Here is a 21,815-nt window from a genome sequence, read left to right as displayed (position 1 = left end):
ACAGGAAGTGGGCGTGTCGGGCCCAGATCTTTCCTTGTGATTGCAGACTATCTCATGGTGATCACGTCTTCATTTTCTAAAAGCTTACACACCACTCTTTGACTAATTCATAATAGAATTTTGCTTAAGATGGTTATTACATTTATTTACCCTGAACTGTCTGCAGAAGTTTCTTTCTTTTATGAAAATTAGAAATGTTAGCTCATTTTCAGTTCTTCCACTATTCTGTGTGATTTTCAAAAATAATTATGTCAATGGTTAAGTGATGTTCTGCAAGTTTTTTAAGGTCATATATCTAAGACAAGAAATAAGAATTTAGAGTTGCTACTTGCTTTTTATAGCCTCCTCATTATCTTGGCCTCTGTTTTCTTCTTACTAATGTTCAGCACATCCTATTCCCACCCTCCTCCATGGGATTCAGGCTTGACTGGGAGAAGCACTAACCAAGTAGCTGCTGCCAGAGGATGGGACCAAAAAGCTGAAGCGAAGGCTTGATTGTCTGATTTAGATGAGAGCAGTGAAGGACAGTGAGATGAGGGCAAGCTAATTAATGTCCATCAGGAAAGACAGAGCTAATGCATAGCAAATAGAAGGTCAAAGTTGGGGTTCAAAAGCAAGCCAGGACTGGACTTCCCTGGCAGTCCAGTGGTTAGGATTCGGCACTTTCACTGCCGTGGGCCCCAGTTCAATCCCTGGTCGGGGAACTAAGATCCCACAAACCGCACAGCACGGTCCCCCTCAAAAAAGCAAGCCAGGACCAGGAAAGAATGGTGTAAGGCTATTCTGTCAAATTCAGTGGCCACTAATCACGTGGGCTCCTGAGCACTTGAAATGTGGCTAGCACCACTGAGGAACTGATTTGTTAATTTCAGTTTAGTTTAAACTAATTTATTTTGAAATTTAATCATTGAACCAATGTAAAAATTTTTTCATTAAATACAACTCCATTGTTCTGAGAAGATTACATTGCACCTTAACCATCGAATCATGTAAATGTTACTGTAATGTTGTAGTGTGCACGGTGGGCCTGTGTCTTTTCTAGCATTACACATAAACACATCACCAATCTAGTTGGTGTCAACAAAATGATTTAAATGTTTTTTCCTACACATTGATGTAACATTGTAACACAATTATTTGGATGTTTATACAGAAAGCACCAGTTACAGTGATACCTATGTAAATTGTAATTGGTAATCAAATGGAAATACTTATTACTTCAATTAAAACATAGTTATATTATTGTTCTAATTTAAAAATTAAGTATGGACAAAATTTTAAGTTTAAAACTAGGGCATACTAGTGATGTAGAATCAAATGGAGATGCAGAAGCCAGTCCTACAACTAGAGCAATAAAGGAAAAAAAAGACTAGGGGAAGATGTGTCCCAAATTTCACAAGTCATGGCAATTGCAGCTTTTTGTGGCCAAGCAAAACGAAAAAGTGGTTTGCTTGATGTATAAGTGTTCTTTAAGATAATAAAGCAGACAATATTAGAGACATTATCAGAAAATACATGGTGTATTTGATAAGTTTCCTCTCAACAGTCAAAAAGATTTGAAAAGAAGAGACTAAATTAGTTGCCAGAAGTCAGAAATGAATATCCAACAGCAATTTAAAAAATCATGTCTAACAGGGTTTGAGCTTGTAACTTTAGCTAGATAATAAATGACTTAGATTCTTGCACAAAAGAGAAAATCATTTTTAGATGGAAACATGGTAAAAGAAATTATTATTTCACTTATGGAAATATTATAAAATTATTAGGAAAAGAGTAAAAATCATATTTCATAAAAAATAAACTATCTTCAATGAAGTCACTGAACAATTGCCCATGGAATACAAGCCCTTCTTAAGAATATCAAAGATCGATTGATTCAGAACTGGAAAGACTGCAAGTACTTTTCTTTAACACATTCCAAGTGCTTAGGATGTCATGCCTAATTAATACTTTGGTTATGTTTAGTCTCAGAGGACTTCCAAACTTATGAAGAAGTGTTGTCAACTCATAGACTAAAAAGCAAAATTTGTGGCATAGATATATTTGAAATTTTTATGACTGTCAAAGAAGAATTTCAGCTAAATACGAAAAAAATTTGTTTATATCATGATGGAGGTGCTTCAGCTCTTACGTCAAAAATCTGGATTTATAGGAATTTAAAAATAAGAGACTGATGTTTCCCTTATTGCTTTCTTCCACAAAATGATACATATTGAAAATATTTGTGCTCAGTTTTCTGAATCAGACTCATGGAAAGTGTCACGGATACAGTTATTAAAATTGTTCCATATATACATGCCAATGCTATGAATCAGCACCAGTTTATGGCACTGTTGAAAGAAGTAGAAGACCCTGAATTTAATGATCTTGTGTTATTTACCAATGCTCATTGGTTGAGTTGTAAAAGAATTTTACCAAGATTTACTATGCTGTTAACCCCAATTCAAGATTTTCTTGAAACAAAAGAATATTTGCCACATTTTCAATAATGGCAGACAAAACTTGGCAGTTATGATTTACGTTTTCTCAGTCATATCACGCTGCATGTGAACAGGCAAAACTTGAAGCTCCAAGGAATAGAACAGCTTATTTGTAATCTAGATCTATAGATATAAGAATTAATGTTGATATTGAAATTTTTCATAATACTAGTTAATAATGATTTTACACATTTTTCTAATATGAATTAATAGGCAGAATATTTTAATTATAACCAAGAGTGTTATATAAATTGTCTGAAAAAAAATCCAAAAAAATTTGAAGAACATTTTGTTTGCTAATGATAAATTTAGAGTTTCTTTGCTTCCTCCCCCTCCAACTTTATTGAGATATAATTGACGTATAACATTGTGTAAGTTTAAGGTGTACAATGTGAGGATTATGCAATGATTACCACAATAAGGTTAGTTAACACATCTATCACTTGACATAATTACCTTTTTTTTTCTTTTTGAGGAGGTGGTGTTGAGAACATTTAAGATCTAGTCTCTTAGCAACTTGCAAGTATACAATACAGTATTGTTAATGATAGTCACCACACTGTACATCAGATCCTCAGAACTCGTTCATTTTATAAGTGGAAGTTTTTACACTTTGCCCAACAGAGTTGCTTTCAATTTACGCAATACCCCCTTTGAATTTGAAGTTAACACTGAATTGTCTTGTTAGTGAACTTACTAACCTTTGACATAGTTTTGAAATTGATATGCTTTTAAGGATGTCAAACCTTAGAGTTTGTTTTATTGCATGATGTTTGTGTAAGAAAAATTATTGAAAACTGTAAGACATCATCAATCAGCTAATTATTAACTGTACACTTAAACTAGGTGGACATATAATCTAAAATTTAAAAACTAGTTTCAAAAAGTAGACAAAAATTTAAGATCATGAGCTTTTCAATATGGCTTATATTTGTAGTTTCATATTGTTAAAAAGTGCTTCAAATGTACAGCTGGAAAGTTGCTCTTTATACTGTAAATATTGCTGAGGGTAATATCAGATTGTAAACTGTAAAAACTAATTATTTTTATGGAATGCTAAAGTTAACATTGTGATAACCAGTTTTCAATTCTCACTCGAACTGTTGATATAATTTTAATAATCTAAATAATCTGTTTTATAACCAACAACATTCTACTGAATTCAAGTTATGAATGTTGCATGATCATATCTCTGAGTGGGCCTGAATGGTGAGACCTGGAACCGATTCAGGTTGGTGTTAATGACCTGTACCTGCAGAGGACGTGTTCTCGGTAACCTAGTCTTTTGAGTACACTGCACATGAAAACTTAAAGGTTGGCATTCAGCTCTTTCCTGTTGTCTGACCGTGTAAACCAAACATCTCTCGTAACCTCTCTTCACTGATGGCTTCAGGTCTGTTGATCTTATTCCCAAGAATCGGTATAGACACATTAGAAATGGTTTCAACTGTCATTAGTGAATCAAGTTCTTCTTTTGATTCTAACAGCCTTTTATGATCTGCACAATCCACCAGAAGTGTAATGCCATTGATAGCAGGAAGGTAGTTTTTCCACACTCTTTGAGCTTGAACATGTTCACCCAGATCAAAAGTTGCAAAGGTCATGCCAGTAATCGTTAGTTCTTTTGAAAGGGGAGGTAACGTTGGGACATGTGTCCAAGTCTGTCATCTTTTAGCATATATAGCAATGTTGTTTTTCCCACATTATCCAATCCAAGAAATACCAATTTGCCAGTTCTCTTATATAATCCTAAAAACTGTAGCATTCTGCTGAAACCACTGTATATCCAACCAAATATGAAGGACCTATCCATACCTTAGAGTCTGCAACTGAAGACAATGCTATTCCTTGCTTGGCATTGGCCCTACAGCCTCTGAGACTGAACTGCAAATTGTGATGATTGCTTGATGTGCTTTTGCTTCAAAGTCAAATCAATTCCTCTTGGAAAAGATGAACAAGTTTTGTCAATGTGGATGCAAATATTAAAAGAAAAGAACTTTTCATATTCAATTTAGTTATTTGAAAAATTTTAAGTATGTTTGGAACAACTTGGGTATGTGATACTACTTTCTCAACTTTGAATTTTTAAAAATCTTAAAATTAAAAAAATTTTTAAATCAACTCAAGTATTTTGATGTAAATTTACATCTGAATTGAGATGTGCTCTATGTGTAAAATACATATGGACATTGAAAATGTAGTACAAAAACAGTAAAATATTTTTATATTGACTCCATGTTGAAATGTTAATATTCTGGATATATTGAGTTACATAAAATAAGTGACAATTTCACTGCTTTTCACTTTTTAAAAAGTGAAAAATTTTAAATTACATATATGGCTCAGATTATATTTCCACTGGACAGCATGAGTCTAAGGCTCTTATCATGAACAGTGTAGGAGTGTCAAGAACTCACCTTTTCATACATACATGGGGATGTGAAGCTACTTCAAAGCACTAGAAGCAGAGTAGACAATTTTACACCTTTCCAGGTCTGTTGGATTGTCAGCTCAAAAGTGGGGTGCAGTACTGTGCTGGCACGTGTTTAACAATTGGTTCTCTGGGGTAAAAAAATCCCTGTTTTTTACAATTATCTACTTTCCATGGTATAAATACTCCCACCATGGCCCATTTCAAGCTACCAAGTGGACATCGCTGGGAGTTTGGAAGAAATACTGATAATTGGCTCTTGCCAGCAGGTAGCAGCCAGCTTCAGTACACCACTAGCTGGGACTATCTATTATTCTTCATCGTTTCTGCAGTATCTCGCATAGAGATCAACAAAGAGTAAGCCCATTTTAAGTATTTGTTGAATGAACAAATGCTTCTGCTAGCTACAAATCTCCTGTTGTTTCAGTTTTCCCCTGATCTTTTAACTTTTCTGAAATGTACATTCCTAAAGTTGAGGGTAGACGTATGACTACAATAAGCATTCTCTTATTGAATGTGTTGTGCTGTCCAGATCTCCCTTAGCTCTGAGTCATTCATTATCCCGGCTGTTGGGAGTATTATGTGCTGATGTTGTTCAGCTGAAACTCTCCGAAGGAATTCTACGGCTCTGAAAGAAGCTGCCTCCCCCATGGTTTCCCAGGCAGCTCTCTGCATCTAATGACTTGTTAATGTGGGAGTCCAGCTCTGGCCCCTTCAGTTAGAGACATTTTTGAAGAACCATCCAAGTTTGAAAGTTTCCTGTGAGACCTGCTGCGACCTCTGTTGCAACTATATTATGACTCAATTTATACCTCTGCTCAGCCCTGCTTCTTTCATTCCTTTGTGCGGGTGGTCTCTGAAAGCACTGCCCCATACCCCACCTGCACACCATCTCCAACTCAGGGTCTGTTTGTCAGAGAATGCAACCTACAACAGTCGTAACAAAAAACATCAAAGACAACTTTGCTCCTTTCACTCAGGGTCAGTGTGATTTTTAGTCAGCCAGTTCTGCCATGTTGGTTACAATGAGGGCCAGATCTTACCACTTCCTCTGTCTTATAGAGATGAAATTTACAAGCAAGGTAAGTTAAGAAGTTCTATTTGAGAAGATTCCTAAGAATTTTCATTGTGGATGAATTTAAAAGCATGAGTTAGCAGTGGGGGGGGGGGACCTTCAAGATGGCAGAGGAGTAAGACATGGAGATCACCTTCCTCTCCACAAATACATCAAAAATACATCTACATGTGGAGCAACTCCTACAGAACACCTACTGAATGCTGGCAGAAGACCTCAGACTTCCCAAAAGGCAAGAAACTCCCCACATACCTGGGTAGGGCAAAAGAAAAAGAAAAACAGAGACAAAAGAATAGGGAGGGGACCTGCACCTCTGGGAGGGAGCTGTGAAGGAGGAAAAGTTTCCACACCCTAGGAAGCCTCTTCACTGGCAGAGATGGTGAGTGGGTGGGGGGAAGCTTTGGAGCCACGGAGGAGAGCTCAGCAACAGGGGTGCAGAGGGCAAAACGGAGAGATTCCCACACAGAGGTTAGGTGCCGACCAGCACTCACCAGCCTGAGAGGCTTGTCTGCTCACCTGCCAGGGTAGGTGGGGGCTGGGAGCTGAGGCTCGGGCTTCAGAGTTCAGATCCCAGGGAGAGGACTGGGGTTGGCTGCATGAACACAGCCTGAGGGGGCTAGTGTGCCACAGCTAGCTGGGAGGTAGTCCGGGGAAAAGTCTGGAACTGTCTAAGAGGCAAGAGACCATTGTTTTGGGGTGCACAAGGAGAGGGGATTCCCTCCCTGTGTGCCCACAGAAGGCAGAACACCACCTAAGCAAGCTCCAGAGACGGGCGTGAGCCACAGCTGTCAGCTCGGAGCCCAGAGACAGGCATGAAATGCTAACGCTGCTGCTGCTGCCACCAAGAAGCCTGTGTGCAAGCACAGGTCGCTATCCACACCTCCCCTCCCGGGAGCCTGTGCAGCCCACCACTGCCAGGGTCCTGTGATCCAGGGACGACTTCGCTGGGAGAACACAAGGCATGCCTCAGGCTGTTGCAATGTCACGCTGGCCTCTGCCACTGCAGGCTCACCCCGCATTCCAATTATGACTATCGTACCCCTCCCTCCCCTGGCCTGAGTGAGCAAGAGTGCCCTAACCAGCCACTGCGTTAACTCCCTCCTTTCTGGGCGGGGAACAGATGCGTGAGGGCGACCTACATGCAGAGGTGGGGCCAAAACCAAAGCTGAACCACAGGACCTGTGTGAACAAAGAAAAGAAATGGAAACTTCTCCATGCAGCATCAGGAGCAGCAGATTAAATACCCACAATCAACTTGATGAACCCTGCATCTGTGGAATACCTGAACAGAAAATGAATCATCCCAAAATTGAGGCGGTGGACTTTGGGAGCAAATGTAGACTTGGGGTTTGCTGTCTGTGACTGATTTGTTTCTGATTTTTCTGTTTATCTTAGTTTAGTTTTTAGCGCTTGTTATCATTGGTGGATTTGTTTATTGGTTTGGTTGCTCTCTTCTTTTTATTATTATTATTATTTAAATAATTTTTTTCCTTTCTTTTTTCTCCTTTTCCTTCTGAGCCGTGTGGCTGACAGGGGCTTGGCGCTCCAGCCTGCCGTCAGGCCTGACCCTCCAAGGTGGGAGAACGAGTTCAGGATATTGGACCACCAGAGACCTCCCAGCCCCACATAATATCAATCGGCGAGAGCTCTACCAGAGATCTCTGTCTCAACACTAAGACCCAGCTCCACCTGACAGCCAGCAAGCTCCAGTGCTGGATGCCCCATGACAAACAACTAGCAAGACAGGAACACAACCCCACCCATTAACACAGAGGCTGCCTAAAATCACACTAACTTCACAGACACCCCAAAACACACCACTGGACGTGGCCCTGCCCACCAGAAAGACAAGATGCAGCCCCACCCACCAGAAAACAGGCACCAGTCCCCTCTACCAGGAAGCCTACACAAGCCACTGCACCAACCTCACCCACTGGGGGCAGACACCAAAAACAATGGGAACTACGAACCTGCAGCTTGTGAAAGTAGACCCCAAACACAGTCAGTTAAACGACATGAGAAGACAGAGAAATATGCAGCAGATGAAGGAGCAAGTTTAAAACCCACAGATCAAACACATGAAGAGGATTTAGGCAGTCTACCTGAAAAAGAATTCAGAGTAATGATAGCAAACATCATCCAAAATCTTGGAAACAGAATGGAGAAAATACAAGAAACATTTAACATGGACCTAGAAGAACAAAAGAGCAAACAAACAATGATGAACAACACAATATATGAAATTAAAAATTTTCTAGAAGGAATCAATAGCAGAATAACTGAGGCAGAAGAACAGATAAGTGACCTGGAAGATAAAATAGTGGCAATAACTACCACAGAGCAGAATAAAGAAAAAAGAATGAAAAGAATTGAGGACAGTCTCAGAGACGTCTGGGACAACATTAAACCCACCAACATTTGAATTATAGGGGTCCCAGAAGAAGAAGAGAAAAAGAAAGGGACTGAGAAAATATTTGAAGAGATTAGAGTTGAAAACTTCCCTAATATGGGAAAGGTAATAGTTAATCAAGTCCAGGAAGCACAGAGAGTCCCATACAGGATAAATCCAAGGAGAAACACAAAAAGACACTTATTATTCAAAGTATCAAAAATTAAATACAAAGAAAAAATATTAAAAGCAGCAAGGGAAAAGCAACAAATAACATACAAGGGAATCCCCATATGATTAACTGTTGATCTTTCAGCAGAAACTGCAAGCCAGAAAGAAGTGGCAGTACATATTCAAAGTGATGAAAGGGGAAAAGCTACAACCAAGATTACTCTACCCAGCAAGGATCTCATTCAGATTTGATGGAGAAATTAAAACCTTTACAGATAAGCAAAAGTTAAGAAAATTCAGCACCACCAAACCAGCTTTACAACAAATCCTAAGGGAACTTCTCTAGGCAGGAAACACAAGAGAAGGAAAAGACCTACAAAAACAAACCCAAAACAATTAAGGATGTGGTAATAGGAACATACATGTTGATAATTACCTTAAATGTAAATGGATTAAATTCTCCAACCAAAAGACACAGACTGGCTGAATGTATACAAAAACAAGATCCATATATATGCTGTCCACAAGAGACCCACTTCAGATCTAGGGACACATACACACTGAAAGTGAGGGGATGGAAAAAGATATTCCATGCAAATGGAGATCAAAAGAAAGCTGGAGTAGCAATTCTCACATCAGGCAAAATAGACTTTAATAAAGACTAAAAATAAAGAGACAAAGGAGGACACTACACAGTGATCAAGGGATCAATCCAAGAAGATATATCAATTGTAAATATTTATGCACCCAACATAGGAGCACCTCAGTACATAAGGCAAAGGCTAACAGCCATAAAAGGGGAAATTGACAGGAACAAAATAATAGTAGGAGACTTTAACACCACACTTTTACCAATGGGTCAGATCATCCAAAATGAAAATAAATAAGGAAACACAGCTTTAAATGACACATTAGACAAGACAGACTTAATTGATATTTATAGGATGTTCCATCCAAAAACAACAGAATACACTTTCTTCTCAAGTGCTCATGGAACATTCTCCAGGATAGATCATATCTGGGTCACAAATCAAGCCTTGGTAAATTTAAGAAAATTGAAATCATATCAAGTATATTTTCTGACCACAACACTATGAGACTACATATAAATCACAGCAAAAAAAACTGTAAAAAATACAAACACATAAAGCTAAACAATACGCTACTAAATAACCAAGAGACCACTGAAGAAATCAAAGAGGAAATCAAAAAATACTTAGAAACAAATGACACTGAAAACACAACCACCCAAAACCTATGGGATGCAGCAAAAGCAGTTCTAAGAGGGAAGTTTATAGCAATACAATCTTACCTCAGGAAACAAAAAAAATCTCAAATAAACATCATAACCATACAGCTAAAACAACTAGAGAAAGAAGAACAACAATTTAAAAAAAAACCCCAAAGTTAGCAGAAGGAAAGAAATCATAAAGGTTAGATCAGAAATAAATGAAAAAGAAATGAGGAAACGATAGCAAAGATCAATAAAACTAAAAGCTGGTACTTTGAGAAGATAAACAAAATTGATAAGCCATTAGCCAGACTCATCAAGAAAAAAAGGGAGAAGACTCAAATCAACAGAATTAGAAATGAAAAAGGAGAAGTAACAACTGACACTGCAGAAATACAAAGGATCATGAGACATTACTACAAGTAACTATATGCCAGTACAATGGACAACCTGGAGGAAATGGACAAATTCTTACAAAAGCACAACGTTCCAAGACTGAACCAGTAAGAAATAGAAAATATAAACAGACCAATCACAAGCACTGAAATTGAAACTGTGATTAAAAATCTTCCAACAAACAAAAGCCCAGGACCAGATGGCTTCACAGGCAAATTCTATCAAACATTTAGAGAAGAGCTAACACCTACTCTTCTCAAACTTTCTAAAATATAAGAGAGGGAGGAACACTCCCAAACTCATTCACAAGGCCACTATCACCCTGACACCAAAACCAGGCAAAGATGTCACAAAAAAAGGAAACTACAGGCCAATATCACTGATGAATATAGATGCAAAAGTCCTCAACAAATTACTAGCAAACAGAATTCAGCAGCACATTAAAAGGATTATACACCATGATCAAGTGGGGTTTATTCCAGGAATGCAAGGATTCTTCAGTATATGCAAATCAATCAATGTGATACACCATATAAACAAACTGAAGGATAAAAACCACATGATCTTCTTAATAGATGCAGAAAAAGATTTTGACAGAATTCAACACCTATTTATGATAAAAACTCTCCAGAAAGTAGGCATACAGGGAACCTACCTCAACATAATAAAGGCCATATATGACAAACCCACAGCCAGCATCATTCTCAATGGTGAAAAACTGAAAGCATTTCCTCTAAGATCAGGAACAAGACAAGGTTGCCCACTCTCACCACTATTATTCAAAATAGTTTTGGAAGTTTTAGCCACGGCAATCAGAGAAGCAAAAGAAATAAAAGGAATACATATCAGAAAAGAAGAAGTAAAACTGTCAATGTTTGCAGACGACATGATACTATATATAGAGAATCCTAAAGATGCTGCCAGAAAACTACTAGAGCTAATCAATGAATTTGGTAAAGTTGCAGGATACAAAATTAATGCACAGAAATCTCTTGCATTCCTATACACTAACGACAAAAAATCTGAATGAGAAATTAAGGAAACAATCCCATTCACCATTGCACCAAAAAGAATAAAATATCTAGGAATAAACCTACCTAAGGAGACAAAAGACCTGTATGCAGAAAACTATAAGACACTGATGAAAGAAATTAAAGACAATACAAACAGATGGAGAGATATACCATGTTCTAGGATTGTAAGAATCAGCACTGTGAAAATGACTATACTACTGAAAGCAATCTACAGATTCAATGCAATTCCTGTCAAACTACCAATGGCATTTTTCACAGAAATAGAAGAAAAAATTTTACAATTTGTATGGAAACACAAAAGACCCTGAATAGCCAAAGCAATCTTGAGAAAGAGAAATGGAGCTGGAGGAATCAGGCTCCCTGGCTTCAGGCTATACTACAAAGCTACAGTAACAAGACAATATGGTACTGGCACAAAAACAGAAATATAGGTCAATGGAACAGGATAGAAAGCCCAGAGATAAACCCACGCACCTATGGTCTCCTTATCTTTGATAAAGGAGGCAATAATATACAATGGAGAAAAGACATCCTCTTCAATAAGTGGTGCTGGGAAAACTGGACAGCTACATGTAAAAGAATGAAATTAGAACACTCCCTAACACCATACACAAAAATAAACTCAAAATGGATTAAAGACCTAAATGTAAGGCCAGACACTATAAAACTCTTAGAGGAAAACATAGGCAGAACACTGTATGACATAAATCACAGCAAGATCCTTTTTGACCCACCTCCTAGAGAAATGGGACCTAATGAAACTTAAAAGCTTTTGCACAGTAAAGGAAACCATAAACAAGACAAAAAGACAACCCTCAGAATGGGAGAAAATATTTGTAAACGAAGCAACTGACAAAGGATTAATCTCCAAAATACACAAGCAGCTCATGCAGCTCAATATTAAAAAAACAAACAACCCAATCCAAAAATGGGCAGAAGACCTAAATAGACATTTCTCCAAAGAAGATACACAGATTGCTAACAAACACATGAAGGATGCTCAACATCACTAATCGTTAGAGAAATGCAAATCAAAACCACAATAAGGTATTGCCTCACACTGGTGAGAATGGCCATAATCAAAAAATCTACAAACAATAAATGTTGGAGAGGGTGTGGAGAAAAGGGAACCCTCTTGCACTGTTGGTGGGAATGTAAATTGATACAGCCACTATGGAGAACAGTATGGAGGTTCCTTAAGAAACTAAAAATAGAACTACCATATGACCCAGCAATCCCACTAGTGGGTATACACCCTGAGAAAACCATAATTCAAAAAGAGTCATGTGCCACAATGTTCATTGCAGCTCTATTTACAATAGCCAGGACATGGAAGCAACCTAAGTGTCTATTGACAGATGAATGGATAAAGAAGACGTGGCACATATATACAATGGAATATTACTCAGCCATTAAAAGAAACGAAACTGAGTTATTTGTAGTGAGGTGGATGGACCTAGAATCTGTCATACAGAGTGAAGTAAGTCAGAAAGAGAAAAGCAAATACCATATGTTTACACATATATATGGAATCTTAAAAAAAAAATGGTTCTGATGAACCTAGGGACAGGATAGGAATAAGGACGCAGATGTAGAGAATGGAGTTGAGGACACGGGGTTGGGGGAAGGGTAAGCTGGGACGAAGTGAGAGAGTGGCATTGACATATATACACCATCAAATGTAAAATAGATAGCTAGTGGGAAGCAGCCGCATAGCACAGGGAGATCAGCTCGGTGCTTTGTGACCACCTAGAGGGGTAGGATAGGGAGGGTGGGAGGGAGACGCCAGAGGGAGGGGATATGGGGATATATGTATACATATAGCTGATTCACTTTGTTATACTGCAGCAACTAACACACCATTGTAAAGCAGTTATACTCCAATAAAGATGTTAAAAAGAAAAATAAATAAATAAATAAAAGCATGAGTTTGCTGTCTGAATAGTTAGAATCCTCATAACTAATATGTCTTAAAATTTTTGATTTACTACTTGGAATGTTGTGATTTTTACTATGTCATTGTAGGAAATACCGACTTACTGCGATGATTGACCTCAGCCCCATTCAGCATTTTTGCACCTATCAGAACAACAGGAAAAATTGCCCAAGGTTGAAGCACTCCTAATCGTATAAGAGGGGGGCTATTTTCAAAACTCCTTTACTGATAAAACCTGACACCTCAAGTATTCTCAGTTTCTGAGCCAACATATTGTACTTTAATTTAATGCTTTTCATTTTATGAGAAAATGTTTCTCAATCTACCCAAAAAGCAAATTTATCTACTTTTTCCTTTCCAAATTCATGTTTTTTCAAGTATAAAAATAGAATAACATAAAGTCAGGTAGTTCTATTCAATTATTGAATAAAATTCTATAGACCATTTTAGAGAAGTCCATTGCATGAGTCAGAATTTTTTTTCTTTAACAATGCCTTTTGCCATATATTAGATTAAATTGTGTTTTCCTAATTTGATCTGCAGACTAAAACAAAAGCAAGTTATATGAAATGAAATAATAAGAATTTGCTTTATCTTGTAATTTCTGATCTTAATTAATCATAAACGAATATTACCTTCTAAACACTTAAAAATCATTTTGTCAACATATTTGCCAAACATCCAGAGGAGTAGTCTCTTATTTAAGGTTTTTTCCTATAGTACCTGATATGCAAATACAGTCTAGTAAAATATGTCAAAATGTTCTTCATAAACTCACTTTATCATCACAATAGCTCCACATCTAACATTTATTCTCATTGTCATAATATACTTCTAGAGAAATCAAAATTTTTATTGGTAGTTGTAAATGACTTTTCAAGTATGTCTAAGGGATAATCTGTTATTGAATAATCACTGATGATTCCTATTTGGTTATGGGCACCTTAAATTACTGAATCTGAGGCTAGGTGTCTTTCAACATTTCTGGAAAAGTCTCAGCCACTACCTCTCTATTGGATTTTCCTGTCTCTTTATTATCTCTTTCTGGACCTTGAATTAGACAAACACAAGACCTGTCCTCCATGTTTAACAACATTTTCATTTTTCCACTTCTTCATCTCTCTATGCTACAATCTAGTAGTTTCTACAGGCTGCTTATCCAGTTCACTAATTATTTCTTCATTAGCAGTTTGAGTATTTCATCAAGGTTTTAATTTCAATGATTATTTTTCAGCTTCTAGAAGTTCTATTTTGTTCTTTTACAAATCTTCCTGTTTGTTTTTTTATAATCTCTTGCTCCTTACCCATGTTTTCAATTCCCTCTTTTATTTCTTTAAACATCTTAGATGTACTTCTTTTATATTTGGTGATTCTAATATGTCTTGTGACTTTTACGTGTAAGCTCATATTCGTTGGGGCTCCATCAATGGTTTTGTGAGACCTACTATGAGGATGCATTCCTCCAGAGAGAAACTGAGTTTGCTCCTGCTTTGCAATTTATTGTTTTAAAAATAGATATGTAATGTTTCATGGTCTTGACATATAATTTATTCATCACTTCTCTACTGGCAGAGATCATGGGGTGGGGCACAAAAGTACTGTGTATTTCTTCTTCTTAGTATGGATTACATTTTGAGGTTTTTTTTTCCTCAGTTGAAGTGTTAGATAACTGTGAAACACTGATACAACCTAACACATTCTTGTGACTAATGATGTAAGATACTATCTTAGCCTGAGAAGCATCATTCCCCAAACAACTGTACTAATTACCCATTCTGAAAATGTAAAGAACTGTCATATCTGTATATCAGACAGCATCAACCTCTCATAAGAGCTAAACTTACTGACTCTATGTGTCAGAAACTTTTTGAAGTACCCATAAGTATCAAATCATTTAATCTTCACAACACTCTTAAAAAGTGTGTACTATTATCCCAATTTTACAGCTGAGTTGTAATGGGTAATTTGCTCTAGACACTACTGTGTTAGGCTTTCCGGAAGCAGAAGCTAGCACAGGGATTCAGGAACATAGTCTCCTGAGAGTGTACTTACCACTCTTCAAGAAAGCCTGCAGCAAATGCGGGCAGGGGGAATGAGCTGAGTCTAAGCCTGACCCACAGGCGAAGGGCAGGGGATGGTAATGGTAGCAGCTGTGGTAGTGGTCTCAGAGTCACGTCAACCAAGGGTAATTGTCTAAACTGGGACGCAGGTGTAAGCTGTTAGCAGCTCTGAACCATCTGGGGTTTAGGTGCAGAGGGACATAAGGGGGATCTGGGTTGAGTACCAGCAGTGTCTGCTGCAGTCACATAGCTGGGAAGGGGAAAGTGGGGTTCAAAGCCAGATCATTTGGCTCCAGTTTTGCACTATTGCCGCTACAGGGCCTCCTGAAAACTCTGCTTCTGCTGCCTTCAAACACCTCAGCACTGTCTACCAAGAAGCCCCTGACTTGCCAAGCCAAGCACTGCCTCCAATTTCCTAGACAGATAAGAGCTTTTTGACTGGAGAAAATTTTGTGCCCATTTAATTCAGAGGTTTCAAGACCAATTCAACAAGAACTGTCTTGTTTCCATTGCTCCCAATTCAGAAAGGCCTATTAAATGCACATTTTGCACTTGCCCAGGGCCAGGACTAGGGTACACAAACCTGAGAGGAGTGCCTCCTGAAATTTTGTGTCCTACGTGCCTCTCTTGGCTTGCCCCAGTGCCATTGAGAGAGGAGCTATGATCCTACACCCTCTCTTCAGACAACAGAGTCTACTTGACCCTAAGTATCCTGGTACTTCCCTATGTTCCCTTCCTATACTTTATCCGTGGGGAAAATGGTAGAATGAGGGAGGTAGGCATCCTGATCACTTCAGTTTTTAAAGCTTCTGGGACTTAGGAACGTACTCAAACTTACATATGTATGGAGTCAGCCATGGAAGGCTGGAAAGAGCTGAGAATGGGGAAACAAGGCAAAACCAGAGTCCTCCTATATTATCTCTCTTTGGATATTATCTCTCTCCTGCAACCTCTTCTGGTCTTCTTAGCCTGGTTCCTTTGCACTAAACAAGCTCCCCCAGGTCTGAGAGTGCTATTTCCTAGCTACCATAGGGAACTGTCCGTCCCAACATTTTCACCCTCGGAGGGATCGCGCATTCAGCTGGTTTGGCTCCTGTAATAATTGGTCAGGTCCTAGGGCAGACACCTAGTGGTTTTCAGCCTTTGATCATGAATTGGCCTGCTTTATCTCTCCATGCACCAAACCCCAAATGCTATAAGAGCTGCGAAGTGCTTTTACCTGTGACCTACTCCAGAGCTTGGCTGATGTGAGTCTGGGCCCACTACCACAGCTGCTATGGCTCTAAAACTCTGCTAGTAAGTAATATTTACTTCATGGGATCAAATGTAATAAGTATATATTATCATGTGTTTCTCTTCATTCAGCTACACAGTAATAGTAATTAAAATAAATTGTTGACTTTTAATTAGTTCTTATCTTCTCTACCAAATTTAAATATTTTGTTGTAGTTATAGCCTATGTTCTCTTGGTATCTCAATTATCTTATTTCCATTTTTTCCCCCTCATTGCTCTTCTTTTCCAGCCTCAACTCAAAAATCCTAAACAAAATACTAGGAAATTAAATCCAGGAATATATAATAAGGATATAACACCATGGTCAAGTGGAGTTTATCTCAGCAGGGTAAGGCTTATATAATACTTATAAATTAATGTATTTCTCCATATGAATGGAATAAAGGACAAAAATATATGGTCATATCTATAGATACAGCTTCCATTTATGATTTTAAAAGACTCCTAGTAAACTAAGAATAGAAAAATACTTATCTATGAGAAATCTATGGTTAACATCACTTTTTCCCTAAGATCAGGAATAAGGCAAGGAGGTTGACTCTAATCAAGCCTATTCTCCGTTGTACTAGAGGTCTCAACTTGTACAATAAAGCAAGAAAAAAAAAATAAAAGGAATGAAAATAGGAAAGGAAGAAATATGATTGTTTCTATAGATGACATTATAATTTACTGAAGAAAATATAGAAGAATCTAAGAAATGACTACAGTATATGAATTAAGCAAGGTAGATCCTGATACTAAAATCAATTTTATTTCTCCATACTGACAACAAATAACTGAACATGGAATTTCAAAATATTATTAACAATTAAAAATCTAAATTTAAAAAATAGTATTTAAAATAACATCAAAAATATGAAACACTTAGGAATAAACAACAAAAGATGAGAAGGACCTTTGTACTGAAAACAAAACAAAACAAAAAATTAAAGAAGACCAGATGGAGGGATATACCATGCTCATGGATTAGAAGACTCAATAACATTAAAATGTCACTAATTCTCAAACTGATCTATAGATTAAATATAATGCTAATCAAATTCCCAGGAACTTTAAAAAAGATATTCACAAAATAATTCTAAAAATTATACGAAAATTTAAAGGACTTAGAATAGCCAAGACAATTTTGAAGAACAAAGTTAGAGGACTTATTCTATCTGATATCAATGTTTACTATAAAGATACAGTAATCAATACAGTATGTTATTAGCATAAGGACAGATGGATTAATAGACCAGAATAGAGAGTCCAGAAAGAAACCTCCACATGTAAGTTCAATTGATTTTTTTTTTTTTTTTTTTTTAATGTCTGAAACATTTATATTAACATATTTCCATACATATTTCCATACAAATACAAATATAAGATTTTTAGAAATTTCATGTAATGTCTGAAACATTTATATTAACATATTTCCATACAAATAACCCAATGAAAGTTTAGTATTAGTTGTTTTGTTTGTTTTTTTATACTGCAGGTTCTTATTAGGCATCAGTTTTATACACATCAGTGTATACATGTCAATCCCAATCGCCCAATTCAGCACACCACCATCCCCACCCCACCGCAGTTTTCCCCCCTTGGTGTCCATATGTCCATTCTCTACATCTGTGTCTCAACTTCTGCCCTGCAAACTGGCTCATCTGTACCATTTTTCTAGGTTCCGCATACATGCATTAATATACGATATTTGTTTTTCTCTTTCTGACTTACTTCACTCTTTATGACAGTCTCTAGATCCATCCACGTCTCAACAAATGACTCAATTTCGTTCCTTTTTATGGCTGAGTAATATTCCATTGTATATATGTACCACATCTTCTTTATCCATTCGTCTGTTGATGGGCATTTAGGTTGCTTCCATGACCTGGCTATTGTAAATAGTGCTGCAATGAACATTCGGGTGCATGTGTCTTTTTGAATTACGGTTTTCTCTGGGTATATGCCCAGTAGTGGGATTGCTGGGTCATATGGTAATTCTATTTTTAGTTTTTTAAGGAACCTCCATATTGTTCTCCATAGTGGCTGTATCAATTTACATTCCCACCAACAGTGCAAGAGGGTTCCCTTTTCACCACACCCTCTCCAGCATTTGTTGTTTGTAGATTTTCTGATGATGCCCATTCTAACAGGAGTGAGGTGATACCTCATTGTAGTTTTGATTTGCATTTCTCTAATAATTAGTGATGTTGAGCATCTTTTCATGTGCTTCGTGGCCATCTGTATGTCTTCTTTGGAGAAATGTCTATTTAGGTCTTCTGCCCATTTTTGGATTGGGGTGTTTGTTTCTTTGATATTGAGCTGAATGAGCTGTTTATATATTTTGGAGATTAATCCTTTGTCCGTTGATTCATTTGCAAATATTTTCTCCCATTCTGAGCGTTGTCTTTTCGTCTTGTTTATGGTTTCCTTTGCTGTGCAAAAGCTTTGAAGTTTCATTAGGTCCCACTTGTTTATTTTTGTTTTTATTTCCATTACTCTAGGAGGTGGATCAAAAAAGATCTTGCTGTGATTTATGTCAAAGAGTGTTCTTCCTATGTTTTCCTCTAAGAGTTTTATAGTGTCCAGTCTTATATTTAGGTCTCTAATCCATTTTGAGTTTATTTTTGTGTATGGTGTTAGGGAGTATTCTAATTTCATTCTTTTACATGTAGCTGTCCAGTTTTCCCAGCACCACTTATTGAAGAGACTGTCTTTTCTCCATTGTATATCTTTGCCTCCTTTGTCATAGATTAGTTGACCATAGGTGCGTGGGTTAATGTCTGGGCTTTCTATCTTGTTCCATTGATCTATGTTTCTGTTTTTGTGCCAGTACCATATTGTCTTGATTACTGTAGCTTTGTAGTATAGTCTGAAGTCAGGGAGTCTGATTCCTCCAGCTCCATTTTTTTGCCTCAAGACTGCTTTGCCTATTCGGGGTCTTTTGTGTCTCCATACAAATTTTAAGATGATTTGTTCTAGCTCAGTAAAAAATGCCATTGGTAATTTGATAGGGATTGCATTGAATCTGTAGATTGCTTTGGGTAGTATACTCATTTTCACAATGTTGATTCTTCCAATCCAAGAACATGGTATATCTCTCCATCTGTTGGTATCATCTTTAATTTCTTTCATCAGTGTCTTATAGTTTTCTGCATACAGGTCTTTTGTCTCCCTAGGTAGGTTTATTCCTAGGTATTTTATTCTTTTTGTTGCAATGGTAAATGGGAGTGTTTCCATAATTTCTCTTTCAGATTTTTCATCATTAGTGTATAGGAATGCAAGAGATTTCTGTGCATTAATTTTGTATCCTGCAACTTTACCATATTCATTAATTAGCTCTAGCAGTTTTCTGGTGGCAGTTTTAGGATTCTCTATGTATAGTATCATGTCATCCACAAACAGTGACAGTTTTACTTCTTCTTTTCCAATTTGTATTCCTTTTATTTCTTTTTCTTCTCTGATTGCCGTGGCTAGGACTTCCAAAACTATGTTGAATAATAGTGGTGAGAGTGGACATCCTTGTCTCGTTCCTGATCTTAGAGGAAATGCTTTCAGTTTTTCACCATTGAGAATGATGTTTGCCGTGGGTTTGTCATATATGGCCTTTATTATGTTGAGGTAGGTTCCCTCTATGCCCACTTTCTGGAGAGTTTTTATCAGAAATGGGTGTTGAATTTTGTCAAAAGCTTTTTCTGCATCTATTGAGATGATCATATGGTTTTTATTCTTCAATTTGTTAATATGGTGTATCACATTGATTGATTTGCGTATATTGAAGAATCCTTGCATCCCTGGGATAAATCCCACTTGATCGTGGTGTATGATCCTTTTAATGTGTTGTTGGATTCTCTTTGCTAGTATTTTGTTGAGGATTTTTGCATCTATATTCATCAGTGATATTGGTCTGTAATTTTCTTTTTTTGTAGTGTCTTTGTCTGGTTTTGGTATCAGGGTGATGGTGGCCTCATAGAATGAGTTTGGGAGTGTTCCTTCCTCTGCAATTTTTTGGAAGAGTTTGAGAAGGATGGGTGTTAGCTCTTCTCTAAATGTTTGATAGAATTCACCTGTGAAGCCGTCTGGTCCTGGACTTTTGTTTGTTGGAAGATTTTTAATCACAGTTTCAATTTCATTACTTGTGATTGGTCTGTTCATATTTTCTATTTCTTCCTGGTTCAGTCTTGGAAGGTTATACCTTTCTAAGAATTTGTCCATTTCTTCCAGGTTGTCCATTTTATTGGCATAAAGTTGCTTGTAGTAGTCTCTTAGGATGCTTTGTATTTCTGCAGTGTCTGTTGTAACTTCTCCTTTTTCATTTCTGATTTTATTGATTTGAGTCCTCTCCCTCTTTTTCTTGATGAGTCTGGCTAATGGCTTATCAATTTTGTTTATCTTCTCAAAGAACCAACTTTTAGTTTTATTGATCTTTGCTATTGTTTTCTTTGTTTCTATTTCATTTATTTCTGCTCTGATCTTTATGATTTCTTTCCTTCTGCTAACTTTGGGTTTTGTTTGTTCTTCTTTCTCTAGTTTCTTTAAGTGTAAGGTTAGATTGTTTACTTGAGCTTTTTCTTGTTTCTTTAGGTAGGCTTGTATAGCTATAAACTTCCCTCTTAGAACTGCTTTTGCTGCATCCCATAGGTTTTGGGTCGTTGTGTTTTCATTGTCATTTGTCTCTAGGTATTTTTTGATTTCCTCTTTGATTTCTTCAGTGATCTCTTGGTTATTTAGTAACGTATTGTTTAGCCTCCATGTGTTTGTCCTTTTTACGTTTTTTTCCCTGTAATTCATTTCTAATCTCATAGCGTTGTGGTCAGAAAAGATGCTTGATATGATTTCAATTTTCTTAAATTTACTGAGGCTTGATTTGTGACCCAAGATGTGATCTATCTTGGAGAATGTTCCGTGCGCACTTGAGAAGAACGTGTAATCTGCTGTTTTTGGATGGAATGTCCGATATATATCAATTAAATCTATCTGGTCTATTGTGTCATTTAAAGCTTCTGTTTCCTTATTTATTTTCATTTTGGATGATCTGTCCATTGGTGTAAGTGAGGTGTTAAAGTCCCCCACTATTATTGTGTTACTGTCGATTTCCTCTTTTATAGCTGTTAGCAGTTGCCTTATGTATTGAGGTGCTCCTATGTTGGGTGCATATATATTTATAATTGTTATATCTTCTTCTTGGATTGATCCCTGGATCATTATGTAGTGTCCTTCCTTGTCTCTTGTAACATTCTTTATTTTAAAGTCTATTTTATCTGATATGAGTATAGCTACTCCAGCTTTCTTTTGATTTCCATTTGCATGGAATATCTTTTTCCATCCCCTCACTTTCA

General features: G+C 37.1%; 1 pseudogene; it reads right to left on the bottom strand.

Annotated features, from left to right (window-relative positions):
* Positions 1–3,707: 3,707 nt before the first annotated feature.
* On the bottom strand, positions 3,708–4,293 carry LOC132370134 (GTP-binding protein SAR1b-like; annotated as a pseudogene).
* Positions 4,294–21,815: the final 17,522 nt, after the last annotated feature.

Source organism: Balaenoptera ricei, chromosome 8 (assembly GCF_028023285.1).
Source record: "Balaenoptera ricei isolate mBalRic1 chromosome 8, mBalRic1.hap2, whole genome shotgun sequence".
NCBI lineage: Eukaryota > Metazoa > Chordata > Mammalia > Artiodactyla > Balaenopteridae > Balaenoptera > Balaenoptera ricei.
Note: the sequence above shows the minus strand (reverse complement) of the source record. Positions and strands in the feature narration are given on the sequence as shown.